The 23,408-nt window shown below is 30.6% G+C and overlaps 1 protein-coding gene and 1 pseudogene across 27 annotated transcripts in view; both read left to right on the forward strand.

The window, feature by feature from the left end:
* The window catches only part of LOC145248812 (rho guanine nucleotide exchange factor 11-like), a 609,361-nt gene that overhangs the window by 90,608 nt on the left and 495,345 nt on the right, over nt 1-23,408 (forward strand). The window lies entirely within an intron of this gene.
* On the forward strand, nt 8,955-9,071 carry LOC145249287 (5S ribosomal RNA; annotated as a pseudogene).

The following is a 23,408-nucleotide window of genomic DNA, read 5'->3' on the forward strand; positions in this document are numbered from 1 at the left end:
TATCCATGATGTTTGGTTTGGTTGTTTTGTTTAGGGTTATTTACAGCTGAATCTAGTAATTTTACTGAAAGTTTTTATGCTTCAAGTTCTTTATATATTCAAACATTTATTCATGGTGTTTGGTTGTTTTGTAGAGAAAAATTGTTTTTGTTTGTGGATTTGCAGAACATGATTGAGTTTTGCAAAGGGAAAGGGGAAAAACCTCAATAACATCAATGTTCGGTGCATTTAAGTCAGGAAACTGTTATATAATTTAATCACAGACAATATCTTATCTCCATGCTAGTTGCACAAAATAATAATTAAAAAAAATAAAAAATAAACTTAGATTTTCAACAATAACGCATATTTCAAATAAATGTGTAGCTCAGCAAATTTTAACAACCACCTCTAGAAATTATTTTGGCGCTAATGATTAAAAAAAAGAAAGTTTTTGACAATCTCATTTACTGCATCCATATCTATTATGTAGGTAAAATTTAATTTTATTTAATATGCGTGAAATACTCACATTGTTGGAACTGTTAACATTCATTCATTTCTATGAAAATATATATTGTTTAACGGTGTCTAAATAAATAAAATTCTAAAAAACATCTACAATACTTATTTGAAAAAGAAATTACATGCGCTAAAAGTAAACATATTTATATAAAGTTTCTGGATATTTTCATCTTCATATATAATATTTTGATTGCAGAAATTCTCATCTGGACCAAAGTACCATAGGTTTGTAACAACAGATGCCACATAAATTTATTGCGGTTAGACTATTAGTCATTATCTTGTGTAACTTTAGGATGACATTTCAAACACATTTAGTCATTATAATAAAATTCTACATAAGTAATTCTTATTTTTCACCCCAAATATGAAGTCCTTCCCCCCCCCAGTAAAGACTGGGAAGAAATATACACATTCTACAGATATTGTGTTTGCACCCTTCATAACTGGATCATAAACTTGGACATAACATAATCTTTCCATTTCCCGATTCAAAAATAATAAATTTTCTCCTTCTCAAATTCCGCCTATTCTCATTGGCTGAGAGCTAACAATTTGATTATTCCGGAATCTACCTCCAGAACTTTTCAAATATGGCGGCACTCTCTACAAGAGGCAATCATTTAAAAAAACAAATACAAACATAACCTTACACTTACCTATGCACACATTAAGAACACTCCATTATCCCCCCCCCAAAAAAAAACAAAACAAACCCTGAAAAAAAATATGTATGGGTACCATGGTTTATTTTGCGATTTTGGAGTGACTTAGCAAACGTTACACGATGCTATTTTTTGGTTTTCTTTTGCCTCGTTTTATAACTGGGCATTTAAAAAAAAAAAACAAAAAACTTTTACTTTTAATGTGGACGATTTGAATTACTTACATATTTTCCTACGATTAGCTAGATTTCAATGTGTTACTTATCCTGTCCGCATAGGTTTTTGACCATGAGAGGGGTAGAGCAAGTGAGCGAATAAAAACTGGTGTAGATATTGTTTGCCGTAAAATGTTTTTTTCTTTGGCATAAAAAGAAATGTAAAAAGAGAGAGTTGGAAAGAATATATACAGAGATGAAAAGAAGAAATAAAAACTGGTGTGGATATTGTTCGCCGTGTAATATTCTTTTTATGCCAAAGAAAAAACAAACAATTCACGGCGTCAACATTATCTACAACAGTTTTTATTTCCTCTCTCTCTCACTTGCTTTTTACATTTCTTTTTCTGCCTAAATAAAAAAACAAACATTTTACGGCGTCAACATTATCTACAGCAGTTTTTATATCCCCCCCTCTTCTGTATATATTCTTCTCAATTCTCCTTCTCTCTTTTCTCTCACTCTGATTATTATTTCTCTTGTGTGTTTCTGTATCTGTATGTTTGTTCTATGATAAACTGCTATCACAAAAGCAAAAAAAAAAAAGAAAAAAAAAAAATTCATCTACCTACTTTGTATTCAGCCTGTACTTACGTATTCAGATTGTTGTGAAATAACCACTATAGGAGATGAGGATAATAGTCCACAAATAAATACAAAAACTATTTTCTTTATTAATTAACTTACGGATATTTTTTTTATAATAAAAAAGTAAATAAATAAATTAAAAAAAAATGAATTTAGCCTATTTTTTTGTGGGGGGGGGGGGTCCATGTACACAAACTGAGCCACAGCAACGCGTGACTGGGTACGGCTAGTTTATTATAGACTTGATACTAAAATGAAACAAGCAATAATTTATGGAACTTTTTTTCTTTTTTTTTTTTTTTTGCCGTAGTTGATATTAGAATATTCTTATTACATATTGCTTTCACACTGTTTTGGAAATCAATACATATAAATAATAGTTTATATAAATAATAGTTTTTATAAAAATAGTTTAAAAGCTCCCCAAATCCATATAATTATATAGATATACACATGACACAAAAAAATATCAAATTTAACCCTTCGTTAGTCCCATGGGAGTGCTTTGTCACCCAATTTTACTAAAGTGCTTATAATTCCTAGTTGGCAACTCATTTCTTTTCCTCTCTCCCAGTACTCTCCTGACTCAGTGAGAGAGAGTATAGCACACGTCGTGTGGCACAGTTGTATCTCGGTTTTCCTTGGAGATAGACGTCACTCTTCTCTTCTGGGTGTCCAGTCACCCCAGCTGATTAACATAGGTAGGATTTTATGATTTATATATTTTTGTATTTTTCCAGTGAGAATGAAAGTTTATAGATATAAGCACATATTATGTATCATTAGGCTACTCTGTAATATTTAATATAGAATTAATGTTTTGGTATTTTCTTTATCATAAGTTTTGATGGGATTATTTTTTTTACAATTTGTTACTCTTTCAGTCTTGTTACTATGAGCTTAGCTAATGTAATATTTTCATTTTTCCTTAGTTTTATGATTTATTTTATTGTATTATTTTATATTAATTTCAACAAGAAACAAGTGATTCAAACAGGGACTGTAGATATATCTTGAACCAGCAGGATAACTAAATTTTACAAAATGACACTATAAATATTTTTTTTGGTATGAGACTAACCATGTTTGGGGTCCTGGATATGACCTTAAACTATATCCGATGGTGAGGCCCCAACTTGCAGGCTTTGGGGAGTGTGGAGCCACCCTTTAATTGTTATTGGTCCCAGATCCACTCTGACCCGGAGTAGTGGTACCTGTTATGGTTCCAACTATGGGTTAAATAGAAACCGACTTGCAAAAAACAAATATATTCTATTAAAAGTTTTCTTCAAAATCATCAGATTCAGCATTAAATAACCTGGAAAGGGTTAATATGCTGTAAAACAAAAACAATCCACCAACTAACCATGTTTGGAACACCCACGTGACTAACGCAGGGTTAAGTAACAATCAGTTCTTAGAAAGTTTATCGGGGGTTCCAGCCTTCACTGGAAGGGATGTTAAGTAAAAATAAAATGATTACTTAACACTTTTACCCAGTTATGGATGTCGGAATGAGAACAATACACTCTTGTGGATTGAACAAAAAGTTCAGTTCAAAATTCAATATAGATTCTCTAGAACTAGGAATTTTCCATAACGCATGGAATGGGATTGCATTTTGTATATATATATATATATATATATATATATATATATATATATATATATATTGGGTTGGTATTTTCTTTTAAATATAACTCGTGTATTTTTTTTTATCAAAATTGAAGTTTGATTTCATGTTTTCTAATTTTTTTTTTTTTCTTATATTTTGAAAAATGTATTTTTTTTTCTATAGATTTTACCTTTGCATTTGTTTGGGTTTCTTATAACTAATCGATCTCAATATAAACCAATATCACTATTTTCAAATATGTCTAGAAAGTACTGAATATATAGATTAACAATGATAAACAAAAAAATCTATGAAATATAAAATAATTGTAGAAAAAATAAAGAAGTAGGTGGGAATAGGTCTACAAGACAGGGAGAAGAAAACTAAATACGAAAGTCTTATGTATGCCATGAAAAGAAATTGGAATCTTAGGAAGATCTCAATCATTCCAATAATCATAGGAGTTAACAAGTTCATGAAAAATAATTTTACAAACTACTTGATAAATTTACCCAGTGAACCAAGTGCAAGAGATACAAACAATTGCACATAAAGGGATGATTAGAATTTAGTGTTGGGACAATTAATTGGAATCAGAAAAATTAGAAATTTTGGGGACATATAAATCAGGGGGTGGGGGGAATTTGTGTTTATTTTCCAATACCAAAGACGATTCCTTTAATTATATTTTTTATTTATTTTTATTTAAAACAAAACCTTCCACCTCTGATAGTAATAATACAAGAATAAATATTTATTGATATTAATCTACCAGTAAAACTAAAATCTATAGTTTCCCCACCACAAGTGTTTGTACATTTAAGAAAATATCTGCACATTTAACATGTTCTTTTACGGTAATCGGGAGGGGGGGTATAACTACTGTGTAGTTAGATATTTAGTGATTTATAAAGAATCGGAATCGTTAATTGTATAAAAATCAGGGTGGGGATATTGGAATCGTTCCATCACTATTAAAATCCTAAAAGAATCTTTTGGTTGGATTTTCTGGAATAGTGGGTGAATATCATACATCTCACAGGATGCCACATCCCCAGCAAAAACGAAAAAAAAAAAAAAAACTGTAAAAAGAGAGAAAGGAAGGTTGGAAATTATAAAAATCCATTTGTAAGGCTTGTCATGTTTGTGGCCAGATAGGAAATGAATGGAATGTTTCTAAATTTAGTATTGAATATTTACTTGGTTTTAGTGTTTTGTGCCTCTCTTGACATGGTTTCCTCGATTTCCAGTTTTGTGTAATTTCCTCAGATTGTTGAATACTCAGCTGAACATTTTTAAGGAAACACAGCCTTTTTTTTTTTATTTCCTCTGAAGTGTTTTGGAATAATGAATTTATTCAAAGAAATTTATCACTGAATTTATATATAACGAACAAGAATTAATGTGACTTATCTTAACAAAGCTCGATCTGAAATGATGTAGAGCCGTTCATGTACAAGGTTTGCTGTCTTTATTTGGCTCCGCTACAATTTTGGAAAGATTGATCATGTTCCGACTGAAGTTTGTTGACGGTCTTTTTGCAGTTTGTCGCCACAGAAGGGGAATTTGCAACATAATATTCTCCGCCTCTTTTCTGGTGGCTGACAACTATCTGGGAGGACTTGACTAACCTTTCAGGTCCACAAGTTGTAAGATTTCAGTTGTGGAATTAGGGTTAACTATCTCTTACAACCTTTTCAAGACCGCCATGCATAGGTCTTCATGGTTCAGAAGAAGGCTCGACCAGACCTGACCAGCGTCAATTCCATTGTGTGTACAAGTAAGTTAGTAATGCAAACATGTATAAACACATAATTTCCCATATTAAAATAGATATTTTTCTTCTTCCCTTTTTTCTTCTTCCCTTTTTTCTTCTTCCCTTTTTTCTTTTTCCCTTTTTTCTTTTTCCCTTTTTTCTTTTTCCCTTTTTTCTTCCCTTTCTTTTTCCCTTTCTTTTTCTCTTTTTCTCCTTTTCTTTTTCTTTTTCTCTTTTTCTTTTTCTTTTTCCTTTTTCTTCTTCTTTTTCCTTTTCTTTTTCCTTTTCTTTTTTTCTTTTTTTCCTTTTCTTTTTCCTTTTTTTTCCTTTTCTTTTTCCTTTTCCTTTTTTCCTTTTCCTTTTCTTTTTCTTTTTCCTTTTCTTTTTCTTTTTCCTTTTCCTTTTCTTTTTCTTTTTCCTTTTCCTTTTCTTTTTCCTTTTCCTTTTCTTTTTCCTTTTCCTTTTCTTTTTCCTTTTCCTTTTCCTTTTCCTTTTCTTTTTCCTTTCCTTTTTCCTTTTCTTTTTCCTTTCCTTTTCTTTTTCCTTTTTTTCCTTTTCTTTTTTCTTTTCCTTTTCTTTTTTTCTTTTTTTCCTTTTCTTTTTCCTTTTTTTTCCTTTTCTTTTTCCTTTTCCTTTTTTCCTTTTCCTTTTCTTTTTCCTTTTTCTTTTTCCTTTTCTTTTTCCTTTTTTTCCTTTTCTTTTTCCTTTTTTCCTTTCCTTTTTCCTTTTTTCCTTTCCTTTTTCCTTTTTTTTCTTTTCTTTTTCCTTTTTTTCCTTTCCTTTTTCCTTTCCTTTTTCCTTTTTTTCCTTTTTCCTTTTTTTCCTTTTTCCTTTTTTCCTTTTCCTTTTCCTTTTTTCCTTTTCCTTTCTTCCTTTTCCTTTCTTCCTTTTCCTTTCTTCCTTTTCCTTTTCTTCCTTTTCCTTTTCTTCCTTTTCCTTTTCTTCCTTTTCCTTTTCTTCCTTTTCCTTTTCTTCCTTTTCCTTTTCTTCCGTTTCCTTTTTTTCCGTTTCCTTTTCTTTTTCCTTTTCTATTTCCTTTTTCCTTTCTTTTTCCTTTGTTTCCTTTTTTTCCTTTCTTTTTTCCTTTCTTTTTTTTCCTTTTTTTTCCTTTCTTTTTTCCTTTCTTTTTTTTACCTTTGTTTTCTTTACTCTTATTCACCCCCAAACAAGGCATATTGCCACTTGGAACAAAAGGCAGGGCTACTATTTGGGATCATGATTACAAGGGACTATGTAAGACAATGAGTAAGATGTCAGTTTACATTACGTTTAAATTTCTGCATTTTAGTACTGCTAGTGAAGCAGGGAGGGAATTCCAAAGTCTAGCAGTGTGCTGCTATGTCAAATAAATCTTATGGTTTTTAATGCATTTGAAAAACCCACTTTAAAATGTTTGAATCGTAATATTTGTGAGAAATTCTTTCTTGGGCATCATTTTCAGTAGCTACTATTTAGAATTGTCTAACAGGAGACTGTGAGGAGTTGAGCAGCAAGATATCCTTCTGCATTGCATTTAAACTTCTGCAGGTTAGTACAGTTAGGAAAGCAGGAAATAGGGAGGGAATTCCAAAGTCTAGCAGCCTGAGAAAAGAAACTATTAAGAATAGAAGCTTTCCAGCATCTTGGGAAATCTGCAATGAAAGTTTGCTTCATTAAACGTTAGTTCTTTGAACCAGCTGCCCAAGCATTGCATTGTTATCTAGGTGTGAAACACTGTAAAAGAAATGCATTTTTGGCTCTATATATATGAAGGTAATTTAGCATCAGAACTGGAAAGAGTTAAGGAGCTGCATGATTTGAGGAGTCGGCAATAGAAAGTCGAAAAGCAAGCATGCAGTGACCTCGATGCTCCAAGATTGGAAAGGTGAAATTGCCTAAAGGTCCTCCTGGGAGAGTGGACATGAACGATGTTTATGACAAAGGGGGGAAAATTGCTGTTTTCTGAGTGAGATTTTAACTCCTTACATCCAGTAGCATCATGTCTTGCCTAGAGCGATTTCCATTAAGAAGAAAAAAGTGAAATCATTAGCTTCATAACGATATCACACGTGTCCTATAAAATTTGACTTGTTAGGTTTATAGACACGAGTGATACTTATATCTCTGTGAGCCAAGCTGTCTCAGACGGATATTTTAGCTTATTTGGGAATAATTTTTTGAAATGCCGTTTTCGTTGCTTTATCTCTGCTGGTATTAACTTTTTTTTTTTCTCAACATAACGGCTGACAACATGTCAGTAGTGCCATTAATGATAAGTTCTACTTATTCCAAGGTAAACAAAATATCTAATGTTTATTTTTACGAAATTCTTCATGCCATGGATGATATTCTTTTTCAATACTGCTTTTCGTTTTGGACTTATTCCATTCTTTCAGACATTTTTTACTCTGTTGCAAGAAAATGTGTATTGGATAACATTGTCTGAATGGAGGTGTTTAGTATTTTAAACAAATTTGACACTTAACGACAATCATCCATGATGAGTTGAACCGGTTCCTTGCTTAGAACACTCAGCATCTCTTAGAACTGTTTATATACCCTCTAGATAATAATATCTAGGATTTGCGAACACATGTCGTGTCTACATTTATCTACGTCGACTTTTACAAAATTCTTCCTATTTCGGCTCCTCTCATGTTGGTTTGGCTTTTTTGTATAACTAAAGTGAAACTAAATCGAAACAGGAGCGGTTCCTGCTTTCGTCCTAAAAACGTTCAGAAAGCAATCAGCTTTTGATCAATATGGAGGAACCCCCTTATATCAGACAATTGCTATTCAATTGGGCACTCCCCATTAAATGGGAAGCTGGTCCCCCCCCCCAACATGGGGAAACAAAACCAGAAAAACTGCTTCACAATAAAAATTCTGTGCGGAATTTCATTCAGTTTATGGCGTGATATTTGAGCTCATTAACGCCACCCACCTTGCAATTGTTTTTAATCCTTAAATTGAAACACTTTTCAGTTACTCTCTCTTGCTGGCCTAGCGGGTAACGTGTCAGGTTTTTTACACACTTTTTTTTCCACCTTCGCCTCAAGACTTCAGGTTCGATCCTACCTACCTACCAAAACTTTTTTTTTTTTTTTTCAAACAAGTTAAACGACAATCCTCCATCGTATTTTTATTTTATCAGATTTAAACAGGGTTATTACTTCCTCCATTTTGTTTTGATCTATCCCCCCCCCCCAACACACAAACCTCCAAACACCCAGGCAACGCCGGGTACCCCTGCTAGTTATTAATGAAAATATAAGTCTGTGTATGTAAGTGTATAAGAAGGCTGTTGGCAATGTAGAATACTCGACTTTCGTGATGTGACATATGAATGAAATCTGACAAATGAACTAAGGTCTTAATATTATAAATCTTTGTACATTTACATTGAAAAAAAAGTTATATTTTATTTACTACTTTTTTATTTTAGAAATCTGTTATTATTCATAAACATATCTACATATTAATACGATAGCGCGTGTGTTATTTTCTGTATCACACATCTGGGTCATTTAATTGTTATGAACTTCCATTTCTTGTAATAAGTAATTTTACCAAGAATTCTTCATAAGTTTTGGTTTCAGTTTCGATTATAGTCAAAGGAACTCAAGTTATATATATACGGCATAATAGCGTTGACACACTAGTTCTCATCAGATCACCGAAGTTAAGCAATGTTGAGCCTGGTTAGTACCAGATGGGTGACCATTTGGGAATTCTAGGTGCTGTATGTGCTCTCCGCTTATCTCGGCATTTGTTTCCAGTCGTCCTGTACTTCACTTGCCACTGGTATTTAACGATGTCGTCTCAGGAGAGGTGTGGTTGGAGATTGTGCACCTCCTGCCACAAAAATTTCACACGCAAGCAACCCTTCCTGGGTATCCATAGTCTGTCCAAGACTGAAGGAGCCTGCTTATATATATATATATATATATATATATATATATATATATATATATATATGTTTTTTGGTTTCGGTTTCAATTCAAGCTAATGCACCCAAGTCATATGGATATGTTTTATTTATTTTTGAAATCGCAACTTTATAATATATAAAAATAGATAGAACATTAACCCTATAATAATATATATACAAAATCTGCAGGAATTAAAATATATTTAAGCGTACTTTACGACCAGGCTACGCCAGTCGTCCCTGCTAGCTTAGATAAATACTTTTGCAGTTTTAACAAAAGAACTACAATAATATCGGAGCGTCTCGATTTATGCTGAACGTCCACAGGTCCCGCTAGTAATAAATTATTAATTTAATAAGTTCCACTTTTTACGGTTACAATTTTTTCAAGCGAGCAGTCAAGTTCATAAGGTCATTTAAAAAAAAAAATTTTTTATAATTTTTATTGATTTTTTTAAATTTTTTTTATATGTAACACCTAATTTTTAAACATTAATCATTCGTATACATTTGATAATCGACTTAACAGAGCCTCTCAGAAATGCGATGCTGCATCTAATAATGAAATTACTTTATCTTGATAAAAATAGCCTTTCACTTCTCTCTAAAAAGCCTGCTGACACCACTTGTTCTGAGCCTTGTTGAACTTGCGTGTGATAAAAACATTCTTGTGCAAGTGCTAATTTAAAGCAGATTTTCTATCCCTTCGATGGGAATGGGAGAATAATTAAGACTGGTTTGGTAGATTTAGTTCGTCTAAAATTAGGATTTCTTTAATGTATATCTTGCAGTAGACTTGGATGGGGGTTCAACATCACTTGCGATTTTATTTTCTTATGCATTCATTAGTCAGTTTTGCCTTTTGGAAGCCATATATTATAACATTGGTTTTATTTATATACAAATAACATTTGCACTAATAATATTTAGCTAAGTCTAATGTTATCAGATGCTGTTTTGAATTAATTGTGAGGTATTCTTGTATAAAATTGATGATCAGAAAATATTTCTTAATTTCTGGTCTTTTTATTAAATGGATTAACATATGTAGTACAAGCAACAGATCTTTTTATTTTAACATTAAAACAATTTTTTTTTTTTTTTTTTGTTTTTTTTAGATTTCTCTTAAAGTTAAGTCACTAGATAAACTTCAAGCTTATGTGTGAACGGTCTCTCCAAACTATTTTGTCAATTTTGGTTCTACAGACTTGAAACTTGATATATAGGGGATTTGGACCTGTGAGACAAATTTGATTTGATTTTTAGCCAGTAAAAATAGTTGCTAAGGGGTCAAAATTGAAACTTGGCAGGCATAATTTTACTGAAAGTTCTCTTCTATGCATGCACAAATATACTTTTATATGTTAAACTGCATTGATTTTTAGAGTTTTTATATTCATCTGTCCTTAACACGTCATACGGTAACTGATACCACTGTGGAGCTAAATGTTTTGGTTTTGATTCTAGTTGATGGCACCCCAGTCATTTTTTATTTATATTTTAAAGTTACTGCTATATATTGGGTACAATATAACAATCAATAAAGAACTTGCTCTATAAATACAAAATCGGCATACATATTTAAGACTATTTTATAACCGAACATCATACTAGTATTTATACAATGCTATTTTTTAACATCCACACCCTCTGACAAAAAAGATATAATCAAATACAATCTATTAAGGATAACATTCTTAAAAAAGATACATTTATAATGGGTGATTTTGGTTGCAAAGTGGGGATTGAGGACATGAGTTGCATGATATGATGGATGTGTAATGTGAGTTTGAAAAATATTTAGATCTGGTAAGCTCAGCAAGATATCTCTACAATATAGGGAGATGTTTGCACAAGGGTAGACTTTGATATGGTCATATTAGAAGAATGGTTGATAGTTCTTTGGCTAGTAGTTGTAGAACAGTTCCGGTAGCAGGTTCAGTTCACTGAGGAAATTCAAGGAAAACACTTGAGGACGCTATAAGAATAGATTTAAGAGAAAGATGGATAAATAAAGACCTGACAAGAGATAGGTTAGTTTGGAAATCGATTTCTAAAAGCCATCCAACACATGTCAGCATATAAAACAGGCGTGAAACAATATTTTTTTTTTTACAAAGGCATCACCACTTATCAAGGCCAAGAGGCCACTCGAGGATAAGGGTTAAAGAGTGTACTGTAGAAATTGGACAATATAGTAATCGTTAGTAATGGAAATTCGGTAAATTTGTTAACTTATATGGAACGGCTCATCAAAAATTTGTTTACGTTAGACTTGAAGACAACCATATTGTAGTCAGCTGGAAAGCAGGAAAACGGAAGACAATTCCATAGGCGTGCAGTTCTAGAATATGATGAGTTAATCAATTGCACAATAGGTTTTCCACTTGTGATAACTGAATTCTTGATTATTTTTGTATCAAAAACAGCTTGATAATAAAGATAAAAATTAAGAGAAGTTTATTCACGTGGATATATTGTAGCAGAACATGGACGCAAATGCATGCGAAATGACGTCACTGTAAGGAAGAAGACTATAAAAAGGAGAGCAAGCACGTTATGGAAGATGATCACGTGAGAGACGTCACAACCATAATGAGAAGTAACCCGTGGCAATTTTTTTTATAATATATATATATATATATATATATATATATATATGTGCCTTATTTAGTTCCATTATAAAATTTGTTCTAAGTTCTCAAATTTTATAATGGAGCTAAATAAGGTATATATTATATATATATATTATATATATATATATATATATATATATTCTCTATATAAATAAAATGAACTCATTTTTTCCCGTCTGATTTTGACATTAATAGGATTAAAAATCAAGATATTTCATGCAAATATAATATGCACAAACGGCAGAACAATATCTGAGGTGTGTTATAGGCTTATTATTTCTCAAATTCCTCGATAATCTTAGATTTCTATACTTTTTCTGCTGAGAAGTCACAGCCAAAATCGGTTAAGATCAATGGAAGTGGTAAAATATTTTCTCTCTAATAAATTCCTCCTCCCCCTGCCACCACTTAACACCGTTTGGGGATTGTTCACAAGGAACAGTTGAGAAGAGAACACCGGTTTGGCTTCGTAGTTCTTTCATGTGAAGTTATTTAAAATCACTAAACTAAGCTGTAGTGCTCTGTGGCGTAGTGGTTAGTGTGCTGGACAATTCACATATTTTCACGTTCGCGCCGACCTACCGTAGTCGTTTTTTTTTTTTTTTTTTTTTTTTTTTTTTTCCTAAACAACTGGAATGGACTTTTCTTGGTGGCCGAACTGTTAACGTTGCAGATGTTTTTTTTTTTTTTTTTCACACTTTATTTTCCTACTTTTACTCATGACTCCAGGTTTGATCCTTCCTACTTACCTACCATAACATTTTTTAAAACTCCCCCCCCCCGTCCCGGAAACAAACACTCGGGCAACGCCGGGTACCCCCGCTAGTATATAATATAATATAATATATATATATATATATGTATATAATATATATACTTGCATTTCAGCCCGGCGTTGCCGGGGTATTTGGAGGTGTATGTTGAGAAAAAAAAAAAAAAGCGGTCAATTTTTTAAAACTATTATAACCCCTTAAAATGTATTGTTTTGGGCTCAAATCAAGTTCTTATGTTAGATCCATGTCCAAGGAACCTATATCTAAAATTTCAAGTGTGTAGACCCAAAATTGTCGGAGAAGTTTGGTAGAGGTCTGAATGGTCAAATCGTTGAACTTTGACCCCTTAATCGCCAAATTTCTGGCCGAAACCCGATCACACCGATTTTTCCAAATCTCAGTACCCTGTATATCAAATTTCGAGTCTGTAGACTAAAAATTGCGTAGGGAAATGTACACACACACACACATTCACTTTTCTTCTTTTTTATAAAAAAAAAAAATAATTTTTCTTTATTCCTAATTTTCTATTTTATTTTATTTATCAACAATCAATTAATAACTTCGTTTTCTTTTTGTTTTTACATATTTACAGGAATATCTGCCTTACTCACGACAAAAAAAGCTAGCTTTATTTTGGTGTCTTTACCCCCCCCCCTCCTCTTCCTATTTTTGCTGATGAGGAAACTGTTGAAATGACAAAACTTTTGTCAAATTATTGTCAATTTCAATAAAATTAACATCGTTTCCGAAACGATCGTGAAATCTAGTTGATTTTGTTTATTTTTCCTTTTGAAACCGATTTTAAATTTACACTTATGAATCGTTTTACTCGATTTCACAGGACAGAGCAAGTTTTGTAGGAAATCTCAAGTTGGAGAGCTCAATGCGTAGCAAGTTGAAAAAAAAAAAAAAAAAAAAAAAAAACCCCAAAAACTTAGCCTTATCTCATACATTTATTTTGATCCGAAAAGGCCTTGTCAAATGAGGAGGCTTGTCGAGGTTTAATTGGCAGTTGAATGTTAAACCTAGACTAGGTTCCTTTGATAATGCCCTTTCGGGTTGAAATAAATTTGAGAACAGGCTAGGTTTTTAGCTGTTTATTTATTAACCTTCTTTCCCTCAGACAGATAGACTTTGGAATTCCCTTCTTGCTGCCTGCGTCCCTGGCTGTACTGATATGCAGCCCCTTACGTCCAAGTGGCGATATGCCTTGTTAGGGGTGAAAAAAAAAAAAAAAAAAAAACACACACACACACACACACACACACTCTTTATTTTTTTTTTTTTCGGTAAGTTTTCTGGTGATGAAATGTTTTTTTTTTTTTTTTCTTTTTAAAATTTTATATATATATATATATATATATATATATGTTTTTTTTTTTTACTCCATCTTATCACTATTTGTATTGAGGGCTGCGATAGGCATTCCTTTCTCTATGACCAGGAAATGGTTTACATTCCAAAGATGTACGCCATTACACTTGGCTGCTTCACCCATTTAGTAAACTCTGATCGCATTTCTGTTTGATATGCAAGGAACACTGAACTATTTCTTTTAAAGACGTGTTTATTTTAGATTTTAGCACATGAAATATTGTTTAGAATTTTCATTTAAACATGTTTTTCAGTTTATATATATATATACACACACACACACACACACTTTATGTATATATATTAAAAAAGATAGTATATAACAAATGTTACCAAAGGCAAGATAAGTTACTCTTCTGCCTACCTGGATAAAATACTGTTAGAAACCTACTCAATAAATGTTATTGGGTTAATGTTATTTATTGGATGGGTTTCTGTCAAAATTTTGTTTTATTTTCGAGCGATTATCGAGACTACTAAAATGTAACCCTATCATGTCCGCCATTTTTTTTTGTTCTAATAATAATTCTTTTTGCTCGATAGTACATTTTTAACCGAATAAATGCTTTAAAATAAGTTAAAACAATAAAATCTTATCCAGCTAGGTAGAAGAGTAACTTTCCCTTTTATAATATTTAATTGTTAAATATTTTTCTGAACACTTTTTCGTTTTGTTGTCTATAACTGATAAATGCCTAAAAATAAGTTATTTTCATTAGTGTCCGGAAGTGTTTTTACTTTCACTTTAAAAGTTTATTTAAAATGTTTTTAAATGAAAATTATATCTTTAATTAAATTTTGACAGTTAAATTTTATTATGGTATTGTTTTGCCTGTGCTATAAAACTATAGCCAATTATTTTAGAAAAATGTTTTAATTTTTTTTTTATTTAATCATCTGATGTAAACAATTTCCAAAACTTCGTTTTTTTAATACATGCGAATTTACTAAGAATTTTGAAGTCGGTTTAAATGACTTCTATTCGACAGTTTAAATACTTCCAAATTACTTTAAAATTTTGAATAGTGGCAAAGTAATGCATTTTATTTCCACAACAACAACAACAAATAAAATTACTGGCTAGTTTACATATACGGGGGGGGGGGTAATAATAATAATAATAATAATAATAATAATAATAATAATAATAATAATAATAATAATAAAAAATTGAAGTTACACATCCTATCTAAAAAACCACACGGTCAAGCATTAGCAAAGGATGTAATTTGTGTCTTTAGAATTGGTTGAAAATAGTGACGTATGCTTATACTTTTAAATTGATCCATCAGTCGAGTGGCGAGTATCTCATCTGGTCTCAATCTCTTTCAAAACGTGTTTCAAGGAAAAATAATATTTATATATATATAATGTACGGCCCACACCCTCGCCTTGAAAGATAAAAAAAGAAAGAAAAGGGATTAAAGGTTGCCAACTTTTTTCGCTTTATGATACCCCACTTTTTGTAGCCTTATCTTTGTTAACATGTACTAAACTTTTCTGACTCCAACACAAACCATCACAATCAAAAACACAAATCTATTTTGACTTTTTTCTTTTTTAAACTGAAATGTAATCATTTCTCTTTATCCTAGTTTTGACTCTCTTTCTCCCTTTCTCTTTTTCTCCCTCCCCCCCTTTTTTTTGTCTAAAAGTTAATTTTTCAGGATTCATCTTAATAATTGAAATGATTAATATTTGATTTTAAACTACCAGTAAAATTAAAATCCATAGATTATCTTACATGTGTATTTTTACGTTTACAAAAGTATATGTACATATTACGTGGGTTTTTACCCCCACCCATCCCACAAAAAAAATGGCAACGGGTTTCTTTTACAATCCAGAGGTATGAAAAACTGATCGAAAATTCAAATACATAACAAATAAATGTAATCAAAAGCAAGATAAGTTACTCTTCTACCTATCTGGAAAACTTTAGTGATTTTACTCAGTTTAGAGCGTTTAATCAGTTTCAAAAACAAATAGTATCTAGCGTTGGGCGAGAACAAAAACATTGCTATGAATTAACACCTAAATATTTGAAGTTTTCATGATGTCTTAAAAATAAAACAAAATACCGTTAAAACCCCATCCAATAAATGTTACCATGACATTTATTGGGTGGGTTTCTAACGCTATTTCGTTTTAAGTCATTATCAAGATGTCAATTCGGAGCCATTTTTTTTTTTTCTTACCTTGCGCTAGACACTATATTTTTCGAACCGAATAAACGTTTTAAAGTGAGTAAAACCATTAAAATCTTTTTCAGATAGGTAGAAGAGTAACTTGTTTTGCCTTTGATGACATTTAATTCTTATATATGTATTTTAACCATTTTTTTTCGTATCCATATGTGTTGGTAAACAAACCCAAGACAACTCTATATTTAGAAACTTAAAAAGAATCGCAATCTAATCTGAACTTAATTGTGTAATAAACCTTTAATGGAAAAAATTATTAACTCGAATGAATGGTGCCCCCCCCTCTTCGATGTAAATATCCCAGATACACGTGAAAATCAGCTAAATTCCATCCATTCGCTGTGGAAGTTCCAAAATGTTGGAGGGTTTTCTACCCTAATAGCTTTTTTCTTCAAACTGCTAGTTTTTGGAATTCCCTTCCTCCTCTCCCTTTCCCTAATTGTACCGTCATGCAGAGATTTAAATGTAATGAAAACAAACATCTTGCTGTACAGCTCTTTGCTTAGGATGCCTCCTATAAATCTGATTTTTAGTTCACATTAATCCCTTGCATCCCAGTGGATTACAAGTAAAATAAAAAAAATAAAATAATAAAAATAAAAAGAAACGTATGGGAATAGAGAATTCAGAACAGTCAGTAAATTGTACAGGAATCGGGGATAGGGGGGATATTGGAATCGTCCCATCACTAATAAAAATTTTATCCTGTACTATTTTTATACAATTTTTTACTTTTTTACAAGGGATAGTTTGTATTAAGCGAATTACTCATGTTGAGGAAACAGTACGTTGTTGTGAAGTACTTATGTCAATGTATCATTGGCGTCATACACAATGAAAGTGGGTTTTTTTTTTTTTTTCTCTCATTGACAGCTTATCTGGGACATTCTACAAACATTGTTTTAACTATTCATACTTTCTGGGAAAACTTTGTGTTGTCATTTTTAATGAGATTGTCCTCTCTGCAGACAAACGGTTTGCTTCTGTGTCAATTGAGTTCCTCTGCCTAACATCCCATCATTCATAGTAAACAATCTATATATAAAATTACATGACATTTCATGTACGTATGTTATTATATCACCTTTCACACACATTTCAGAAAATGAGATTGTCTGACGTACAACTTCTCTTCAAAATAAGTGATTGATCTGATGTCGCTAAGGTAAAACATTTCGATTTTGCCTATTTTAATTCCATTGGTGAACAGTTTATGATAAATGAAATAGTATCACTGAACAAAGTGCGATAAAAAATTGTGCACAGGCGATAAAAGTGGTATTTGTTTTTTTTTTTGTTGTTAAATATTAAATGAGGAACCAATTTTTTTTTTTCATTTTTTTTTTAAATTTTTTTATTTTATTTTTTTAAAGATGGCGACGCGAGACGGTCCTTTTTTTTTTTTGTTTATTCATAAAATTTTATTTTCGTAGTTAAAAATAAAACTACTAGATCAATTGACGTGACTTTCGGAATATAACATTCTTGTGACTGGGACATATATCAAAGATTTTCTGTATTTTTTTATTTTTATTTAATAGGTTGTAAGTAGCCCATTTTTTAAATGCCTTATTGCAACAGGAAGTATAATTAAAAAAAAAAAAACATTTAAAATTAACTGAAACGAATCAACCTTTTTCAAATATTCTAGAAAGAAATTTTAAAATTTGTTTAAGACTTTTTTTTTCATATTGAACAAAATGGGAAAGAAATTTTTTCATAATTCATCAGAAGACTTCGTTTTGTCGCTTGTTTTTTACTTTAAGAGTTTGACTTTAAAGTCATGTTTTTTGTATCGCTCAAAAGCAAACAAGTGTTAAAATGTCTTCTCCCCATATTTAGTTTAACTACAAAACTGTCGTCATTATATATATAATCTATAAAAGTGAAAGTGTGTGTCTGTTTACGTATATTTCCTTACACAATAACTCTGTAAATTTTCAGTCTACAGACTCGAAATTTGATATACAGGGTACTGAAATTTGGGAAAATCTTTGTAATCGGTTTTCGGCCAGAAATTTGACTTTTAAGGGTCAAAGTTCAGCGATTTGACCTTTGAGAACCCTACCAAACTCCTCCACGAATTTTGGGTATAAACACTTGAAATTTTAGATAGATCCATGTCCAAGGAACCTCTAACTTAATAACTTGATTTGAGCCGAAAACAATAAATTTTAAGGGGTCATAATAGGGGTCAAGTTAAAAAAAAAAAAAAAAAAGAATTGATCACTGTGGTCTCTATCAAATTACTCAGACAATTTCTGGTCTAAACATTTGAAATTTTACATAAAGTGTATTCAGAGATAGGGCAAGCTTTTTGATCGGTTTGGGTCGAAAATTTGAGCTACTAATATATAAATGTATGTTTGCATGTCTGCCTAACACTTTTGACAGAGGCGATGGATTTTCACAAGATCAGTATCGTTTTGAAGCTCGACCCTTAAAACAACAAATACCGAAAAATTGGCTAAAAACATTAATTTCTTCACCCTCAACTGGGCCCTTTTCTACAGGGAGGGGTCGCTTTTTTCACCGATATTTTCGATTGTCTAGCCTTAATTTAAACCTACGTCACTTCCGGTTTGGTAGACTAGTTTCCTCCTTCGTGGTACAGGTTCGAGCCTGCCATCCTACTACCACTTTTTTAAATTTTTTCCTCAACATACATCTCAAACACCCAGACAACGCCGGGCTGAAATGCTAGTAATATATATATATATATATATATATATATATATATATATATATATATATATATATATATGGTTAGTGAAAAAAATAATGTTTTTTGACGTTGAATTTGATGTTAAAAACATTTTTGCACCAACCTAGCAAGTCGCCCGGCATTGCCCGGTCGTAAAATACGCTTAAATATGATATTTTGATTAATGCAGATTTTGTATTATTATATTATATTGGACCCAATATATAGTAATTATTTAAAAAGTTAAAAAAGATTTGTGCACCACCACCGAGAATCAAAAGCAGAACATTGAGCTGACGATTTATTTTTTCCTGTGAAGTTAATGCCTGTTTGACATGTTTGCTGCAAGGCTAAAAATTAAAACAATGAACCAATAGCTGTTACGTTAGGTATGCATATTCATAATACCGTTGATCGATCTTCATCTGGCAAATTCCATTTTTTTAATTTTCACGTTTTTACACCAATTTTCCCCGGGCTAAACCCCTAATATAAAGTTTTGCATGGGTTTGAATGCCATATATTAAGTTTCATGTCTGTAGACCAAAAACTGACAGGAGTTTGGTAAGCAAAATTTTTTTAAACAAATATATTTGTGTGCATATATATATATATATATATATATATTATAAGATTTTTACACAACTATAAAAGTATAAATCATGTAAAAAATACGGATCATAATATCTGCATGAATATAATTATAGTTAACTAAAGATGATCATCCTGTAAGAAAACCGAAAAAACTAATAGGGAATTGATGAAAATTAATGCTTTAAAGAATATGCAAATTATCTAGATCTTTTGCAGATAAATGCAATTCCACAACCCATATAACAAAGTTGTATTTTCTTTTTAAACAAATAGGAGAAAGGATTTTTAATATGAATATCAATACACACACAAAAAAAAAATCAAATTCATCGGAGTATAAATATATGGATATATCTATACTCTTAGCTAAATTGAATATTAAAATGATCATATTTTTGGTTCTGTGGGATGAAACTATATGAAAATTTGCAGCCTTTTGAAGATTATAATACTATTTTATGATTAAAATTTTATGACAATTGGTAAAAAAAGAACCTACATTTTCAAACCAATAAAAGATGCCCAAATTTTCCTACATTTGTATGCAGGCAGCTTCAGTTTTGCTGCTTTGGTTTTCTCCCTGGTAGCTTTGCTAGGCCACTAATATATAATTATCACCATAATTTTTAGTACCTACAGACACTAATGTTTCATCCTTTTGGGAATCATCAGTGCAGGGAGTTACAATTACAGCCCGTTACTTATATATATATATACTTCAGAATAATAAAATTCAATGTATCTAGTGGTATGCAAATCCGGTGATTATCGGTCTTACAAAATATTATTAGATGTAATATTTTATATAAGACAATCCCAGCTAAATAAAATTGCTCAATATACAAGATAGAGCAAATAAATCATAATTTAGGTATTTAAATTTTATGATTTGAAAAGTTTAATTTTCAAATATAGAATTTTTTTTATTGTTTGCAAACAAAGAATATAGTTTAATAAATATTTATTAAACTATATTCTTTGTTTGCAAAGAATAAAAAAATTCTATATTTGAAAATTAACCTTTTCAAATCATAAAATTTAAATACCTAACTTATGATATATATCCTATACTCTGATTTTTTTCAAGTTTTCAAAGGAGCTGTTCAGTGATACGATCTCATTCACACAATTCTTGTTGCCACATTAAAACTACAATTTTAAATCTATTTTCAAAAAGTTACATTCCTTTTTATTGATCTGAAGAATAGTTAACTGACAATTATTCTGTAAAAAGAACTGAGTATATTTGTTTTCAAAAGAATTAAATTGCTACGAATTTAAAGTGACGTTTGTTTATTTGAAGAGTATTTAGTTGACAATTATTTTTACAGACTAGTTTTTTTTTTTTTTCTTGATAGTATTGACCCTTACATATATTTAATATTTTGAAAGTAATATTCTTTCCAGGAAATTATACAGGTTGATGTAGAAAACTGGAATTTCCATTACATCTCGTTGGGCAAAAATGGCTGCAAAAAAAAAAAAAAATAAATAAATAATAATAACAACACTCTGTTTCTTAAGAGTCTTATCATATATATATATATATATATATATATATATATATATATATATATATATATATATAATTTAGTTTACATCTAAATTTTGTTTGTTATTCAAAGATACCAGACCAAAGTTAATCTCTAAAAGGAAAAATATTCATTTGTGTTAAAATAAAGATTACAATGAAAATTTATTCAAATTAAAAGTCTGATTAAATTAACTCGAATTTCTGAAAAAAAATATTAATCAGTGAATCTATTTCAACGATAATTAGCAAATCAAAATCTTATACCAAATTAAAGAAAATGTACATATTTTTTTTAAAACAAAAAATTGCATAATAAGCAAATAAAAGCGATTTACGATATAAAAAAATATTTTGTTGAAAATATAGAGGAAGTGTAATAATTTCGTTTAATTTATTCAATTTTGTTCTAATAAAGCAGGAAATGCTTATTTAATTAGAATATTTTTGAATGCACACAAGTAAGAATTTTATTTTTCTCTGAAAAAAAGTTTCATATTTAACTTGGTAGAAAATTTTTTATTCAATAATACTATAAAATTACTGATGACGTTTGTTTGCCAATGTTTATTTTCATACTTTGAAATAAGACGTTTGTAAAATGTTTAAAAAAAGTCATTTTTTGGTAATTACATGTTTTTAATTAACTTCTATGATGTTTTATTTTCATAAAAAAAGGAAAAATAAATTCATGCGTTTTCTTTTTAGTATTTAAAACTATAACTTTACTAAAATGTTTTGTTTACATAAAATAATACATTTTCACTAAGATTTAAAAAATAATGGGTTCATTATTCTATGATCGTTAATTGATAATTAAAATACTGGTTAATTTCTTAAATTTTGGTGAAATTTTAAGTGAAGGGAGGTGTTAAAATGTTCATACATTTTGGGGATCGGCCATTCATGTTGCATGTACCTATTAATATAATGAAATTATTAAATTATTTGCAGTAAAAATAGCTTTCAATATTATTTCCCAACTTATTTTGTATTAGAATCATGTGTAATTTTCGTGAGTAAAGACAATATTTAACAAATGTTTTGCTGTTTACCATACTTAGTGTAAAAATTAAACTGAAAATAAATATGGTTATTCATAGTTTAGTTCTGACCCAATATTCAACCTAATTAACAAAAATACAGAAAAATCGCAAAACAAAAATGTCATATTCTAAAAATCACGTGAATCAATCAATTTTTTTTTAATATGGAGATTTTTTAAAGAATTTTTATTGTACCTGGTTTTAAAATTTTGGTAGTTCGAATTGAGTTGTCTTTATTAACTATGGCAGATCATGCCGCATCATTCTTGCTTCATCATAAAATTTGATTTTCTTAGTTTAAAAAAAATCTTTATTAATTTACTTGATATTTTCGAATATGACAGTTTTTACTCCATGACGGATATGTACATGATAAAGATTTTCTATATTTTTGTTTTTTAATTAGGTTGAATTCTGGACTTGCACCCATCTTTTCTAAAAAATGTGTGTGGGTTGATGACTGCTTATTTTCTTATCTGCACAATAATCAGAATACAGGTTCAATTATCCACTTTTGCTCAATTTTCTCGAAACCAGCCATATTTATTTTCAGTTTAATTTTCACACTATCGGAAACGGCTAATATTTATTATGTATTGCTTTATGCAGCGTAATAACAATGGCACACTCGTTCTTGGTAAAGCACTGAAGTTAAGCAAGGTTAAACCTAGTCAGTACCGAATGGGTAACTATTTGAAAATACTAAGCACTGTATGTGGGAAGACCTCCCTGCAAACAAAGTGGGGTGGGAGGGGGTTGAAATTGTTTTTATTAAATATTTCCATATAACTTACTGATCCATATGTTAACACAATGAAATACACTCTTGCAGTGGCACAGAAATTCTGTTCTCAATTGTGTGGTGAAGCTATCTGGAAAGAGTAAGCAATTTGTTCGTTTTACTGCAGAACAATTATAGACGTTTTGATTGTAGCACAAAAATATGTTTGGGAGTAATGCTAAAACCCATTATTTTTTTTTATTTATTTATTTTTTCACTCTTGTTCACCCCCAAACAAGACATATTGCCACTTAGATGTAAGGGGCTATTATTTAGGACCATGTCTATAGGGGACTATATAAGGAAATGAACGCGATATCTGTGTTCACATTACGTTTAAACTGATGCATATCAGTACAGTCAGGGAAGTAGAAAGGGAATTTCAGTTTAGCAGTCAAAGAGAAGAAGCTCTTAAAGTACAAGGCTTTCTGACATCTAGCAACTTCTACAGTGAAGGGGAAGGTTGTTGCTAAACAGGTTTGTTGGGAGTATGTACATCGAGGGGATAC

Source organism: Euprymna scolopes, chromosome 27 (genome assembly GCF_053919585.1).
Source record: "Euprymna scolopes isolate OS-2025 chromosome 27, ASM5391958v1, whole genome shotgun sequence".
NCBI lineage: Eukaryota > Metazoa > Mollusca > Cephalopoda > Sepiida > Sepiolidae > Euprymna > Euprymna scolopes.